The 12,925-nt window shown below is 35.0% G+C and overlaps 1 long non-coding RNA gene across 1 annotated transcript; it reads right to left on the bottom strand.

Annotated features, from left to right (window-relative positions):
• Window positions 1–7,343: 7,343 nt before the first annotated feature.
• Window positions 7,344–12,659, bottom strand: LOC148598611 (uncharacterized). The gene is made up of 2 exons (XR_015918624.1): window positions 12,492–12,659; window positions 7,344–9,013 (listed from the first exon to the last, which is right to left on the bottom strand). It is a non-coding gene; the product is annotated as an uncharacterized LOC148598611 (long non-coding RNA).
• Window positions 12,660–12,925: the final 266 nt, after the last annotated feature.

Here is a 12,925-nt window from a genome sequence, read left to right as displayed (position 1 = left end):
GCTCATTTTCTTATTTATTAGTTAACACATTCTGAATGTACTTATGAAAGAACTTATCACATTTGTTTACTATTTGGAAAGAATTCTGGATCGAAATAAATTATCTCGGAAATCCATGACTTCATTGTATAGAACATAAAATCACACCAGTTCACTTGAATTTGCACATACCAGGGAGGTACATTTTTTTACTTAACTGTATGATTTCATCAAAATTAAGATGATATTTATTGTTACTTGTGCAAGCTTCTTGTGGAGTCAGATCTCTATACAAGTATGAACACTTAATTTAAATAATACCCTTACCACAACATTAACAAGATATTAATCCATTTAGGAAATGCCCTAAGAATTGGCTTATTCGACTCAACAAACAACCCACACAATAAGAGTTTAGCACATTTATGTTCTGTTTTGTATTTATTGAAATAAAATTGTCGTGCTATGGGTTCATGAGTTACTCCATACTCCATAAATGTAGATTTGATAGGCGTGTTTTCAGAGTTTAAAATCTGTTTTGAAATATAGATATAAAATCATCACAAAATTTGAAATGCTTATCAGATTCTAACAAAGAATCTATCATTCTTCCAGATCTATATTGAAACCAGTCAGCATTGTTTGCTTGGCTTCTTGTTCTTTCTCCAATTTTTTTCAATGACATCTGAATTGTGATATGACACAAGTAAGTCTAAAAATTCAACATTGTTATTTGCAAGTTTGATTTTCCCTGCAAGCTGTTTGAAAGTCAGTGAGATTAGTTCTTCTATTTCATTTCGTTTCTCTTTTTGATGATTGATGAAAACTGCTCTAACTGAAGGTTGATAATGTGATGTTTTGGCATGTCAACAGCTGTAGGAACTATTCTAACATTAATATGATTTATAGTTGACGGTTTTGACAATTTTCTTGGCTAATTCCAAATACATGGTATATCAGTTCCAACTTCAGTATGTCTGCCTTTGTTTCTGCTTAAAAACTCTCCAGTGAGAAGAGAAGGGCGGTACAGTACTTACATGTTCCATTTTCCCTTAAAAAGAAAAACAATAAAAATACAATTTATGTCCATAAGATATCCTAAATATGAATACATACTTTTACATGTACATGTATGTATCATTACTGTAAGTGGATCTGAAGGGGCAACAAGGGCACTCTCATGAAAGTATATTTTTAAAATACATTTTTATGTAGTACTCAGAAAGCAGTTAGGCTAATTGATCCCGCAAGCAAATTTATTTTTCAGCATTGTAGTGTATGATGTATTTTTCACAACTTGAAAAATTTGGAGCTCCTGATTTGCCCCCTTTAAATCTGACACTGTATACACTAAGAAATTATGCAAGACCTGCCTATATGAAGACTGGAAGTTTTTGTTATGTTTGAAAAAAAGGGGCTAGAAACTGGTCTATGATGATTTCGTTCTTTTGTTATGGTTCTTTCAATTGTAAAATGTCTAATGTATATGTATTATAATACAGAACTTACACAACACACTTGCAGCCTCCACTTTTAACATGCCCATCAGACTTGACCAGTACCCAGGTTGTGTACGGCTTTTCTGACCGCCTTCTTTCTGGTATGCAGCTGAACTTTACATACATAAACTCTGTTACATAACTGTGCAATTTCTACACTCTGTATGTTGTTAGCCAAATGCAGTTTATAACCATTGTCATCCTTTTGATCTAGTCATCTGAAATGTTCGTCATGTCATGTCCATATCGTGATAATCGGCTGCTGTTATTATCACTTCCAACTCTAATTCCTTGGCTGTTTCACACAATCGAACCAAAGCCGACCTTCTGTACAATGAACATGAGATTCCTCTGTCCATTAAATACGATTTCAGTTCGGGAACTAGCATCCAACTAAAATTTCCCACAAAGCGTGCGTGAGACATACGAAATAAGGGTGCTAAACTTCTTGATCGGCTAATATACGCAATATTCCTCCAAATAGGAGAGGTATCATAACCCGAAAGGTCCCTATTCAAGAAGGCTTTCAAGTCGCCTTTCCAGTTTATTTTGTATTCGGAATTTCTACCATTGAAAGCATTCAATCCGGACGACCGATTCGTATTTAGTTTGCAGTATCCGGACATACTATTACAATGTATGAGGCGAGCAAGTGAAAACTTTCTATTTTGTAAAATTAGAAATCTGTTTATAATTTAGAAATAGTTAGGTGTCATTATATTTATGCATTGGTGGTTTTTATTTTTTGCGGTCTTCACTTAAGTGTCTGGATCAGGAAAGGCCATGCACAGTTGTGAAAATGGTTTGGAATGTATATACAAGTTAATATGTTTTTTAAAGATCCCTTGTTTTGTTATAAATGTGGATGTTCTGTTTTGTATCATATACAGTTTGTTATTTAGATGTATGTTTTATGTTGCATACAGTTTTATGCTCACAAAATGTAGGCTAGATTTACGTTCTGCTGTAGGTCAGATTATTGATTATTATAGTCTCACTGCCGTATACTGCAGAGATTATTCAATAATGTAATTTTCTTTTTTATTAACCTGAGCAAGAACTGAACGAATAAATTCCAGAAAACATTTTTTTATTTTCTCTCACAATTTGTAAGTAGATATGATTTCTTTTTCATTGATATGGTGTAAGCTATCAATTAATGTTGTCCTTAGCAGTGGCTCAGTGTATAGTTTTTGCCTTACGTATATATATATATAGGTCTGAAAAATTGCCAACGATGTCAGAACTGTCAAATTTGCGAAGCCAATATTTGGTCGTTCCCTCCGCGGTACTCGACCTTGCACCGCTGTGACATTTATGGCAACACCGCCTGCACTAAATCCAGCACCGTAGACCACTCGCCCAAGTAGGCTATATATAAATATAGCTTTCGCTGGCCGGGTCATTCCTCCTCGTAGGATTAATCTAGGGCTGTAACTTAGTACACGATGTATGGTAGTACGGGACAGTTCGTCTATGTGTTATTATATAGGATAGAGGATCAAATTAATGATGCATGTCACAACAAATCAATATTATTCAACGTCTCAGAATGTGACGACTCTATTCGCTACACTGCTCCATCGGATCAACGATCTTAGAACTGTCAAATATGCGAAGCAAATGTTTGGTCGTTCCCTCTTTATCGGATTAGTGTTTGGTAATTTTGTTGTTACTCATATTTACAATTAACTTACATGAAAAGGAAAGCATTCACAGACATCAGACATCAATGCTCCCAGTTTTTAGTGGAGTCCGAGTCGCTCATTTGCTTTTGTTACTTTGTATGTATGATTATAGTTACTTTATGTTCTTTGTTGTGTATGTCTGTTTTTCATGTTTGGTCTTTGTCCCTGGATTACATTCTTTTGATTACCGCTATAACCTTGGTTCCGTTAATTACTCTTTAGAGCATTCTTGAATTCTTGTTTTATCTCATTTAAGACAGATTTGGACAACCCCACTATGTAGGATATACCGACTACAACTTGGACCAGAATCTGTACGCTGTATCAGGAGGTCCATTGATTGTACCAGTTTGATTTAACTGGTAAAAATATGTTCATATCAGATGTTAGGAATATTCAATGTGAATATTCCGGAGTAGAACGTGCTGTGGTGGATGTAATGTAAATGAGCAAACAATTACAATTCTTTCATTTTCTAGTTCATTTTGTTGCAGTTTTCTCGTTAAAATCTCAAGAAGTGGTAAAGAAGCCTTACGTTAAATAGACAACGAATGACATAAGTAAAATAAGGCTAGCGTTTTTTATTGAACATAGCGATAGTTTCCGTATCATTTGCCTATGTGTGCCTTTGATAAAGGTACAATTACCCATAGCGTACGTGATTCAGCTTCTGTATAAATGTATTGATCTTGAACTTCATTAGTTTTATGCTGAAGACGGATATTGGTTATCCGAAATATTCAATGTAAATTTTAGTCTGAAGAATTTTGACAGTTCTAACATCGTTGGGAATTTTTCAGACCTTTCTATACGTTTACATTATCTTCCCTGTATCAGTATGATCCGATGGAGCAATGTAGCGATGAGACGTTTATATATTGTCTCAAAACTTGTAGACTCTCTTCGGTACATTGTTCCATCCGATGTTAGAACTGTCAAATTTGCAAAGGAAATTTTTGGTCGATCCATCCGGGGGACTAGAAGTCGTACCGCTGTGACATCTGTCGTAACACCGCCAAGTTGGCTATATAAAAAAAGCTTTCGCTGGCCGGGTCATTCCTCCTGGTAGGATTAATCTGGTACTGGAACTTAGTACACGACGTATGTTAGTACGGAACAGTTCATCTAGGTGTTATTACGTAGGATAGAGGATCAAATTAACGAAACATGTCACAACAAATCAATATTATTCAACGTCTCAGAATGTGACGACTCTATTCGCTACACTGCTCCATCGGATCAAATTGATGGTAGTTTAATACTCCAAAAGTCTGTTTTTGTTCCATACCTTTGGTCAAAACTCTTTATGTTTCCTTTATACTTTTTTTAACCGGGTGAGTTTCTTGTGCTTTGTACTTTGTACTTTTGTAATCAAATAACCAGATGGAAACGAAATCGTAGTTTTTCATACTTGATCATTTCAATGTGAAATAATAAAAATACAGTCTGCACATCATAAATACATGTATGTATAAGTTATTAATTGGTGTTTTTGTTATGTAAATTGGTGGTATGAATATATTTTGATATAATTACAGGAATTATGACATTTTTTGTCGCTGACGATGATTGTATTGTCTTTGAAGTAGACGCTACTGGTCCAGTAAGCAGGTGCGCCATAAGTGGATTCCCAATTTGTAAAATTGATAGTGTAAGTGTTTGCATTTATTTTTACTTAGTAAAATGAAGTGTTGATACCCTTACGGTGTATCAGGTCTAAACGCGAGATTTGAGTTGAGTTATTTCTTTTATAAATGGTGTTATATTTTTTTCCTAGTTTTTGACCTCGGTTGACACTAACGCAGATACAAAAGTGCTTTATCAAATGTAGGTGACACATTACATTCGAACAAACAATGAAACACATATGTAATCATGCGTTTCATATGAACCTACCTTGATCTTGTTTAAAAGATAGATTGTAACTGAAAAAAATATTGACCAAATGACGAACGTCTTGCATTATTCCGTATTGTTAACTTTCCTTTCATCTGTGGCAATATCCCTTCAGCACCTGCGTATGGAGTTTTGATATTACAACTCATACGTTATGCCAGAGCTTGCCATGACTACGCAGATTTTTTTGTTCCGCACTAGACTTCTTACAATTAGGCTTCTGGAAAGGGTTATGTTACTACAAGACAAATCTGCAGAGTGATTCTTAATTTTACTGTATATTCTAGAATTTTTCTATCCTGTTCATCGTACCATATTAATAAAGAATTATCCCATTCCTAAATGATGAATTTATATAAATGCTGAATATAACAACCAAGCAGGCGGCAGACATGGCTTAAATTCAAAATGTATTTAAAAGATCAATTAATTACTCCAATTGATCTCAATACAAAATAGACTTTTGTTGCAAACAAATGCAACATATGTAAACTGAAAAAAAATTTTTTTTATTTCTTACACCATGTAGCATTTGTACCATTGGTAGCATTTTGAATTTTATATGCACTTGTATTTTAAGGAGGTAGACCTAGGGACATAACTCATGAAATCAATGATATGTTTGCATCATATTCGATTTCACCAAAGCCTCTCAAGCCTTCCTTTGAAGTAGAATAAAATGAATCCAAGTTAATTTATACAAACCTTCCAATGATTTTTATGAGTTGGATCCCTTTCCCTAGGTCTACCTTTTTAACTATGTAATATTATTACTGATATATGTTTATTTGTTTTATAGTCACAGCAGAAATGTGTGTGTCACTGAATAAAAGTCCATAAAGCGCTGTATCTAGTATTGATTCATCGTATTTGGTGTGTACATGTAATTTGATTCTTATGCTAATTATCAATAAAGAATCACGAAACGGGATTTAGATTTGTAAACTATTTTAAAAATGCAGTTAAAATTTACTTTCACTTAGAAATAATCTGTATGTTTATTACTACATAACCGCTACCGGGATGCTCTTTTATATGTGAACAATTTTCCCAAATAGCCTTAATTTTATATATCATCACTTAAGAATCGGACCAAAATCAGAGGTGTCAGTAATGAGACAATTCAGATATATTAAAATTAAAATACAAGGTCTTACCACTATAACGATCATAAGCGTAGTGAACAAATATATATACAATAAAAATTGAAGATAAGGAAACAGGAAGTAAAAAAATATATAGTATTGGCAAAGTTAACTTCCATGAAGTACCGGTAATTATATTATAAACGGAAATCCTGCCCAACTTCGCCAGCAGCATCCATTTCATCGCAAGTAAGAGTCTAGCTACAACAATACAGCTCCCCAAAGCTGTCAAGGCAGAATAAACTCAGGTTATTCTCCGTTTTCTGTTTACATTACCCACTTCATTCTTTTTATACTTTTTTATGCCGTACAGCGCTCGTATTAACATCGGTAACAATCGTTGTATAATCTGATAAACAACATTGCGTCGCTTTCACTTTCTGATTATGTCCTTCATGTTAATAGCATCCATTGATTTATAACTAAATTTCAGATAAGCCTTTTGATTGATTGGTCTTCTTGCAGCAAAGGTTATATTGTGAAAAATCACTTGGTTACTTCGTCAAAAACATCGATTGGTCCACAAACCGTGGTTTAAGGTTTCCCAATCTAAATCATTTTAATGAAAGACAAAAACCGAATTTCAACTGGATCTTTTAGAAATAAATTGTTAGGTTTGTTTTAAAGGTTTGATCGATATGTGCTTGGGACAATTTATGCTTGTTCAAAAACTTATACGCTATGCGTTTCATGAAGCGTCAACTGCTTAATGAATGATTTCATCGCATGTTTTTAACATATTTGGATTTATATTGCACCAATTCCCAAGTTATTCCTTTAGAGAAAAAGAGGACAACAAATGAGCAAGCTACTCCAGTAAGTTTTTTCGGTAAGGACATAAATAAAACAAAATATCCCATAAACGTCATTCATTAAATGACGATAATCAAACAGTAAAAATAAGTAACATATGTACATTAAATTGGAGTGTCACTGTCAGAGATGAGACAAATAATATAAAATTTATAATACAGTTGACACTCCCTAAAAAAGTATACTAAATTCTTTACAACAGAAAAAGGTATGGCCTAAAAAAAGGCCATAGCCGACATTGAACAGTCAATGGCGGCACCGCCATACCTGGAGTAGCGAGCACAGGGAGGTTCCAGATAAAATCAAAAGAATAAAACAATATATTCAACACATTAGAACACATATATGTACGAGTAATATTGAAATACAGCGTGTACATTTACCGAAGCAGCCACATGCTGACCAACAGTACATACAATTTGACAGATATCTACATGTATATATGGTATAACAAATATTAAGTCGGAAATGAAACATGATCCATCAGCCAGGGCTGGTGACAACTTTGTCACCCATACGAGAAATAATTACATCTAAGCAATCAAATCTGTCACAAGACATGTACCCACTTGTTAACAGGAGGGAATTACATGTACATACACCCATACTTATCAATGTGCTTTAATGCCATGTCACATGAAAAACAATAACATACGTGTACAATGTACACATAATGTTAAAAACTTATAAGGAGCAGGCACATCCTGCCTCCTATCTGTTAAGGCAATTAGATGTGCTATATTTACATAAAAGTGAATAAGTGAATCCAAACTTGAAAGGTCACTGAACAGGCCAATCCTGCCCTCAGATCTGATAAAAAAAGCACAAGCAATACAACAAACGATTACACATAGTACAAAAACTGTAAATAACAGAAAAAACATTTGGTATAGGTGAACGTACATTGTAATAAATGGATGGAAGTCCAAATGAGCAGGCAAATCCTGGCCTCATTCAATAAGTAAATTCCACAGCTAAATGTACTACAATTTAAACGTATCAATTCTGATATATCTTTCTACTGCGTTTGAGTTCCAACGACCAAGTTTCTTAATGTAAGCTTATGAGTAACCTAGGTTGGCAAAATGGGTAGCTGCACCGATGCAAAAACTGTGGACTTTATAGAAAGTATTGCCTATACCAATGAATTGTAAAATTTTGGCCATTTGTGTAGTAACAAAATGGTAGGTTACAGGTTTATGGTTAGAAAACTGAACGAGAGGTCCAACAGCGTGACCAAAATGTTGTAAGTATACAAACAAAGCTCTGACAAGGCAGAAAGCTGGGTCAGACAAATTAGCTGCCAGAGATATTGAGACAGGGTGATGTGACTTAATGTTCTTAAAATGGCGCAGCGTCAATGTGGATGTTTTTGGGAGAAGGGAAGACACATTTTTATCAAAATCAGAAAATTGAACATCACCTGTTTGTATTATTCTAGTTGAGTCCTCCTATGACCTGAACAAAATCTCCCCTAAACGCAAAAAGGCAGAAAATGATAACAGAAGAACAGTTTGAGGAGTGATCTAATAGAAAATTTACTGATACATACTTCAATCTTAGACAACATTTGGGTTAAAATGGTTTTAACAATTGGTAAGCGAGAGTCACACTTGGAACCTTGGGAATTCTCACAACCTTAAAGCATTTTTCCGACAATAAATGAGTTGGATTTGTCCTCCCTGTCCAAAAATCTTATCGACATAACTTAGAGCTGATAGGTGTGATGTAATAGTAGAAGGACTATAGGACCTGGCAAGTAAATGACCAATGGAATTGCAAATTAACACCGAAGATAAAGGTAATGACAAAATCAAATTCTTAAAATTACAAAATTAAATTAATAATTTCCAGCTATGTCTGTATGCAGATTTGGTCGACTTGGAAAGAGTTGACTGCAGTAGCGTCCTTGCCCGAGAATCTAAATTCGAAACAAATGGTCTGGGATTGAAGTTGCATTGGGAGACAACCACGGAGCTAGATGTCGAGATTCCTGAAATTGAAAACGAGACAAATGGTCAACTACTTTGTTTGATTTCTCAGAGATATGTTTTGCTCTAAAACACACATTCCAATGCATAGCGGCATTAACTAACCTCCTAACTAATCTCATCCGAACTTTGTCTTTGCAAGATTATTGATTAATAATTTCAAGCACTGCGTAATTGTCTGAAAAAAAAACATTAAACTTTTGAGTTGGCTAAGGAATTACTCCAAATCTCAAGACTCTTTGATAGCTATTTGATAATGCATAAATTCCTGTGGCCAAGATAAAACAAACCAAGAAGAACCAAAAACACCAGCAAAACCAAGTTTGCCCGAGGCATCAGTGAATAAGCGAAAATGGTCAGAAGACAACCACTTATCAGATAAGAAGAGTGATTTTCCATCAAAGGAGTCTAGAAAAAACTTCCAAGCCCTAAGATCAGCCCTAGCTTCTTCAGTTAACCTGATATAATAATGTGTCTTTGAAATTCCCAAAGTTAGGTCGATGAGACGTCGCGGAAAGCTCTACCAGGGCTCCCCACAATGCACGCATAATTAAGAAGTCCTATAATGCTTTGCAAATCCCTCAAAGTAATTGTTTTTTGCTTATAACTGGTGGCTAAAGCTGCACGAATATTTGCTGTCTTGTCCACAGGTAAACGCAATTCTAACTGACTGGAGTCAACCTCAATGCCATACACTGTAAGTTCTGTCATTGGGCGTACAGTTTTCTCCTTTTTAATTGGAACTCCTATTTTTGAGCACAATGCTAAAAAATCATTCTGATCATTCAAACATCTAGATGAATTTGGAGGACCCACACAGATAAAATCATCAATAAAATGGGATATGCCAATAGCACTGTAATTAAACTCCATAATCCACTGCAAAGCACAGGAAAAAGACTCAAATATTTGACAACTGCTACTAGCACCCATGGGTAAACACTTATCATAAAAAAATAGCCATTTCATTTAAAACCTAATAAATGATAGTCAGAGGGATGAATGGGAATAATACGAAAAACATCCTCAATATCACACTTTGCCAAAAAGGAGCACCTACCAAACTTTTTAACAAGATTCAATACTATATCAATACTGTCATATTGCACAATAGAATTCTCCCTTGGGATCAATGAGTTAACAGAACTATTTTTCGGATGCGATAAGTCATGAATTAACATAATTTTCCCTGGTACACTTTTAGGTACTAACCCGAGAGGGGAACAGACCAATTTATGAAAAGGAGTTTTAAAAAGGGACCTGCATTACGTTTATGAAATGATTCACGTGTTAACTTTCCATACACTATTTCTGGTTTCTGAATGGCCGATTTATGGTTTGTACAAGAATTTGGGTGCTTATCACGAACAATACGAAGATTGAAGCCAAACGTAAAACCTTCAATAAGCTTTTTGCTAAGGGATTGATCAAAACCATCTAGTTCAACTGTTAACCCTTGGAGGGAGTGTGCATGGACCGTTGTTTACTTTTTTGCTCTTGTTCGGTTGGCTTTGAGCATCTCGATATGGGATGGGGACCTTTGCAGTATTTGCAGACATGTTGGAATCTACTCGGGAATTAACTCGGGAGCAGTTTCTATATTTATTATAGACATAACAGGTGCCATGGCTTTCTTTTCCAAGAAAGGGCTGGTCATGTTTAGGACCTGAGGAGACTCTACTTTAAGGCATCTTAGATGAAGATTTCATGTACATGGCTTTCCTATATATATCCTCAATCACCACTTGCCATGGCTGTCTATGTTCTTTCCGGATAGAACGAAAAAGTTTCATCATAGTAATGAAAGGCTTCATTGCCTCTCAATTCATAAATTTCTGTTATAATACTCATGTATTTTAACAAGTGAGGAGCTTCAGTAGGGAATTTTTGAAGATAAACAGCCATAACTATATGGAAAGCCTCATTCCAATAAAAAAAGGATAAGGAATATTTAGACTTGACATTAGAACTTTTGACTATTCTGGACAGAAATTTGCCCTGGAGTTAGAGTTACTACCCATGAGTCAAGATCTTGACATGTATTTTTTGGTAATAAAATGTTTAAATCAATATAGTCAAAATTCCAAATCTTGTTCTTAAGTTTTTGCGAAATATGCGCATCTGTTGGCATACCTGTTGTAAGATCAGCAGCAGTATGCTGACCAGGAGCTATAGAAGTGACCCTAACCGATGGCTCTGAACCTAGAATGTGTTGAATCAAATTGTTTATCTGAGAATTCATTGGAATCCCGGAGTCAGAGTTTGTAGAGCCAGCAGATGTTCCCATCACTTGATTGGGCTGTTCAATAGGTCCAGAATGTTCGGTGACATGAACATGAAATAAGTCGGCAGAGCTTGCAGAGTTATTAACATCAGAATGTCGCTGTTGCCTCAACAGTTTTTTTGCTAATTTAGTGTAGTCAATTACTATTGGTTGAATTGTTTCACTGACTGAAGGCTGAGGTTGGGGTTCAGGTGGGGTGACATCAGGAATGGATGCAGAAGATGTAGATGGACGGGAATATTTTGAGTTTCTTTTGCGAAATTCTGAACCTTTCCGTTTAGGTCCCATATTCCCACTGTAATTGAGCAGTTCAATTCTCGTGTACTCATGTGATCAGTAATAGAATGAAAACAAGCAACACATTTTGTTAAAGATAGTTATAAAACAACAACCTCAAGTACATGTACAAGTAAGCTGCTAATTCAAATATCTATAGCAGTACTAGACCCATGGTCTTATGTACTTTAACATTAGTACAAGTACCTGTAGAGGCGTAAGAAGTAGATGAGATGTTAAATGTGCAGCTTAACCCCAATATAAATAGATCTACAAATGTGCATGTAAAATATATACCAGGTACATGTACCTTGACGCTTGTTGGTTAACTAAAAATAAGTACCTCATGTACTTATAAACATATAAACACTGAAGTTATACTGTAATCTGATAAGTGATACAAAATATATGACCCAGTGCCACACTTATCTAGTGCTACACATACATGTATATTCTAGATTAACTATTGAGAACAAAAATCATGTTTTAAATGAGTTGACCCCACATACGAAACCAATTTTACTAAATAATAATGCTGGTACCCATTACAAAATTCAGTATTGAAAAGTACAAAATTTTAAAGTGGTTGGACACAGTGTCACTGCCATGTACACAATACATGTATTAGCAGTACAATGATACATTGTAAGAATGTTGGTACCATGTACCCAAAAAATGGAGATACTGTACAATAAATTGTATTAATGAGATCAGATTAAGTACCATGTACTAAAGTAATAAAATACTGGTACCATGTACCAAATGGAAATGTTACAGGTATTTGGAATTAATGATTAGAAATGGTACCTTGTAACCATACAATAATAAAGCGGATACCGATACTTTGTATCAGGATGACAAAAAGCCAATGTACCATGTCATCAGTAAAGATAAGTAATTCATAAAAGAAATAATATTACCAAGTGTGATGTATGAAGAACAGCACTGCGAACACGTCGATGATATTTTCTTAATGCAGAGGGGCAGAGATGGACCCCGTCATAAGCTAGCTATATAGGCGGTCAATGTTACTCCAAAATATGGCGCCAAAATATCATATTTTCATATTCTAGTTCTTTTATTTTATGCGCTATATATATAAAAATTTGTCTGTACGACCTTGTTATTGTAGTTATTTGCAGCTGACACTGGCGATCTAAAAAGTAGCTCACCGACAATAACAGTCCTTATATACTGGGCTACAACCAAGAAGTTGGCGAATGTTAATATATCTGTTGCTACTTTTTCAGGCTCATTGAAGGACAAATCATTACCACCAATCTGCAGGAAAACAATATGTGGCGGAGCGTTATAAAAATCATATAGGTCCGGACGATTGTGAATCAGTTGTGAT

Source organism: Perna viridis, chromosome 14 (genome assembly GCF_037379345.1).
Source record: "Perna viridis isolate PV_CMFRI_1.1 ecotype Kerala chromosome 14, ASM3737934v1, whole genome shotgun sequence".
Taxonomy (NCBI): Eukaryota; Metazoa; Mollusca; class Bivalvia; order Mytilida; family Mytilidae; genus Perna; species Perna viridis.
This window is presented reverse-complemented; position numbering and strand designations above follow the sequence as displayed.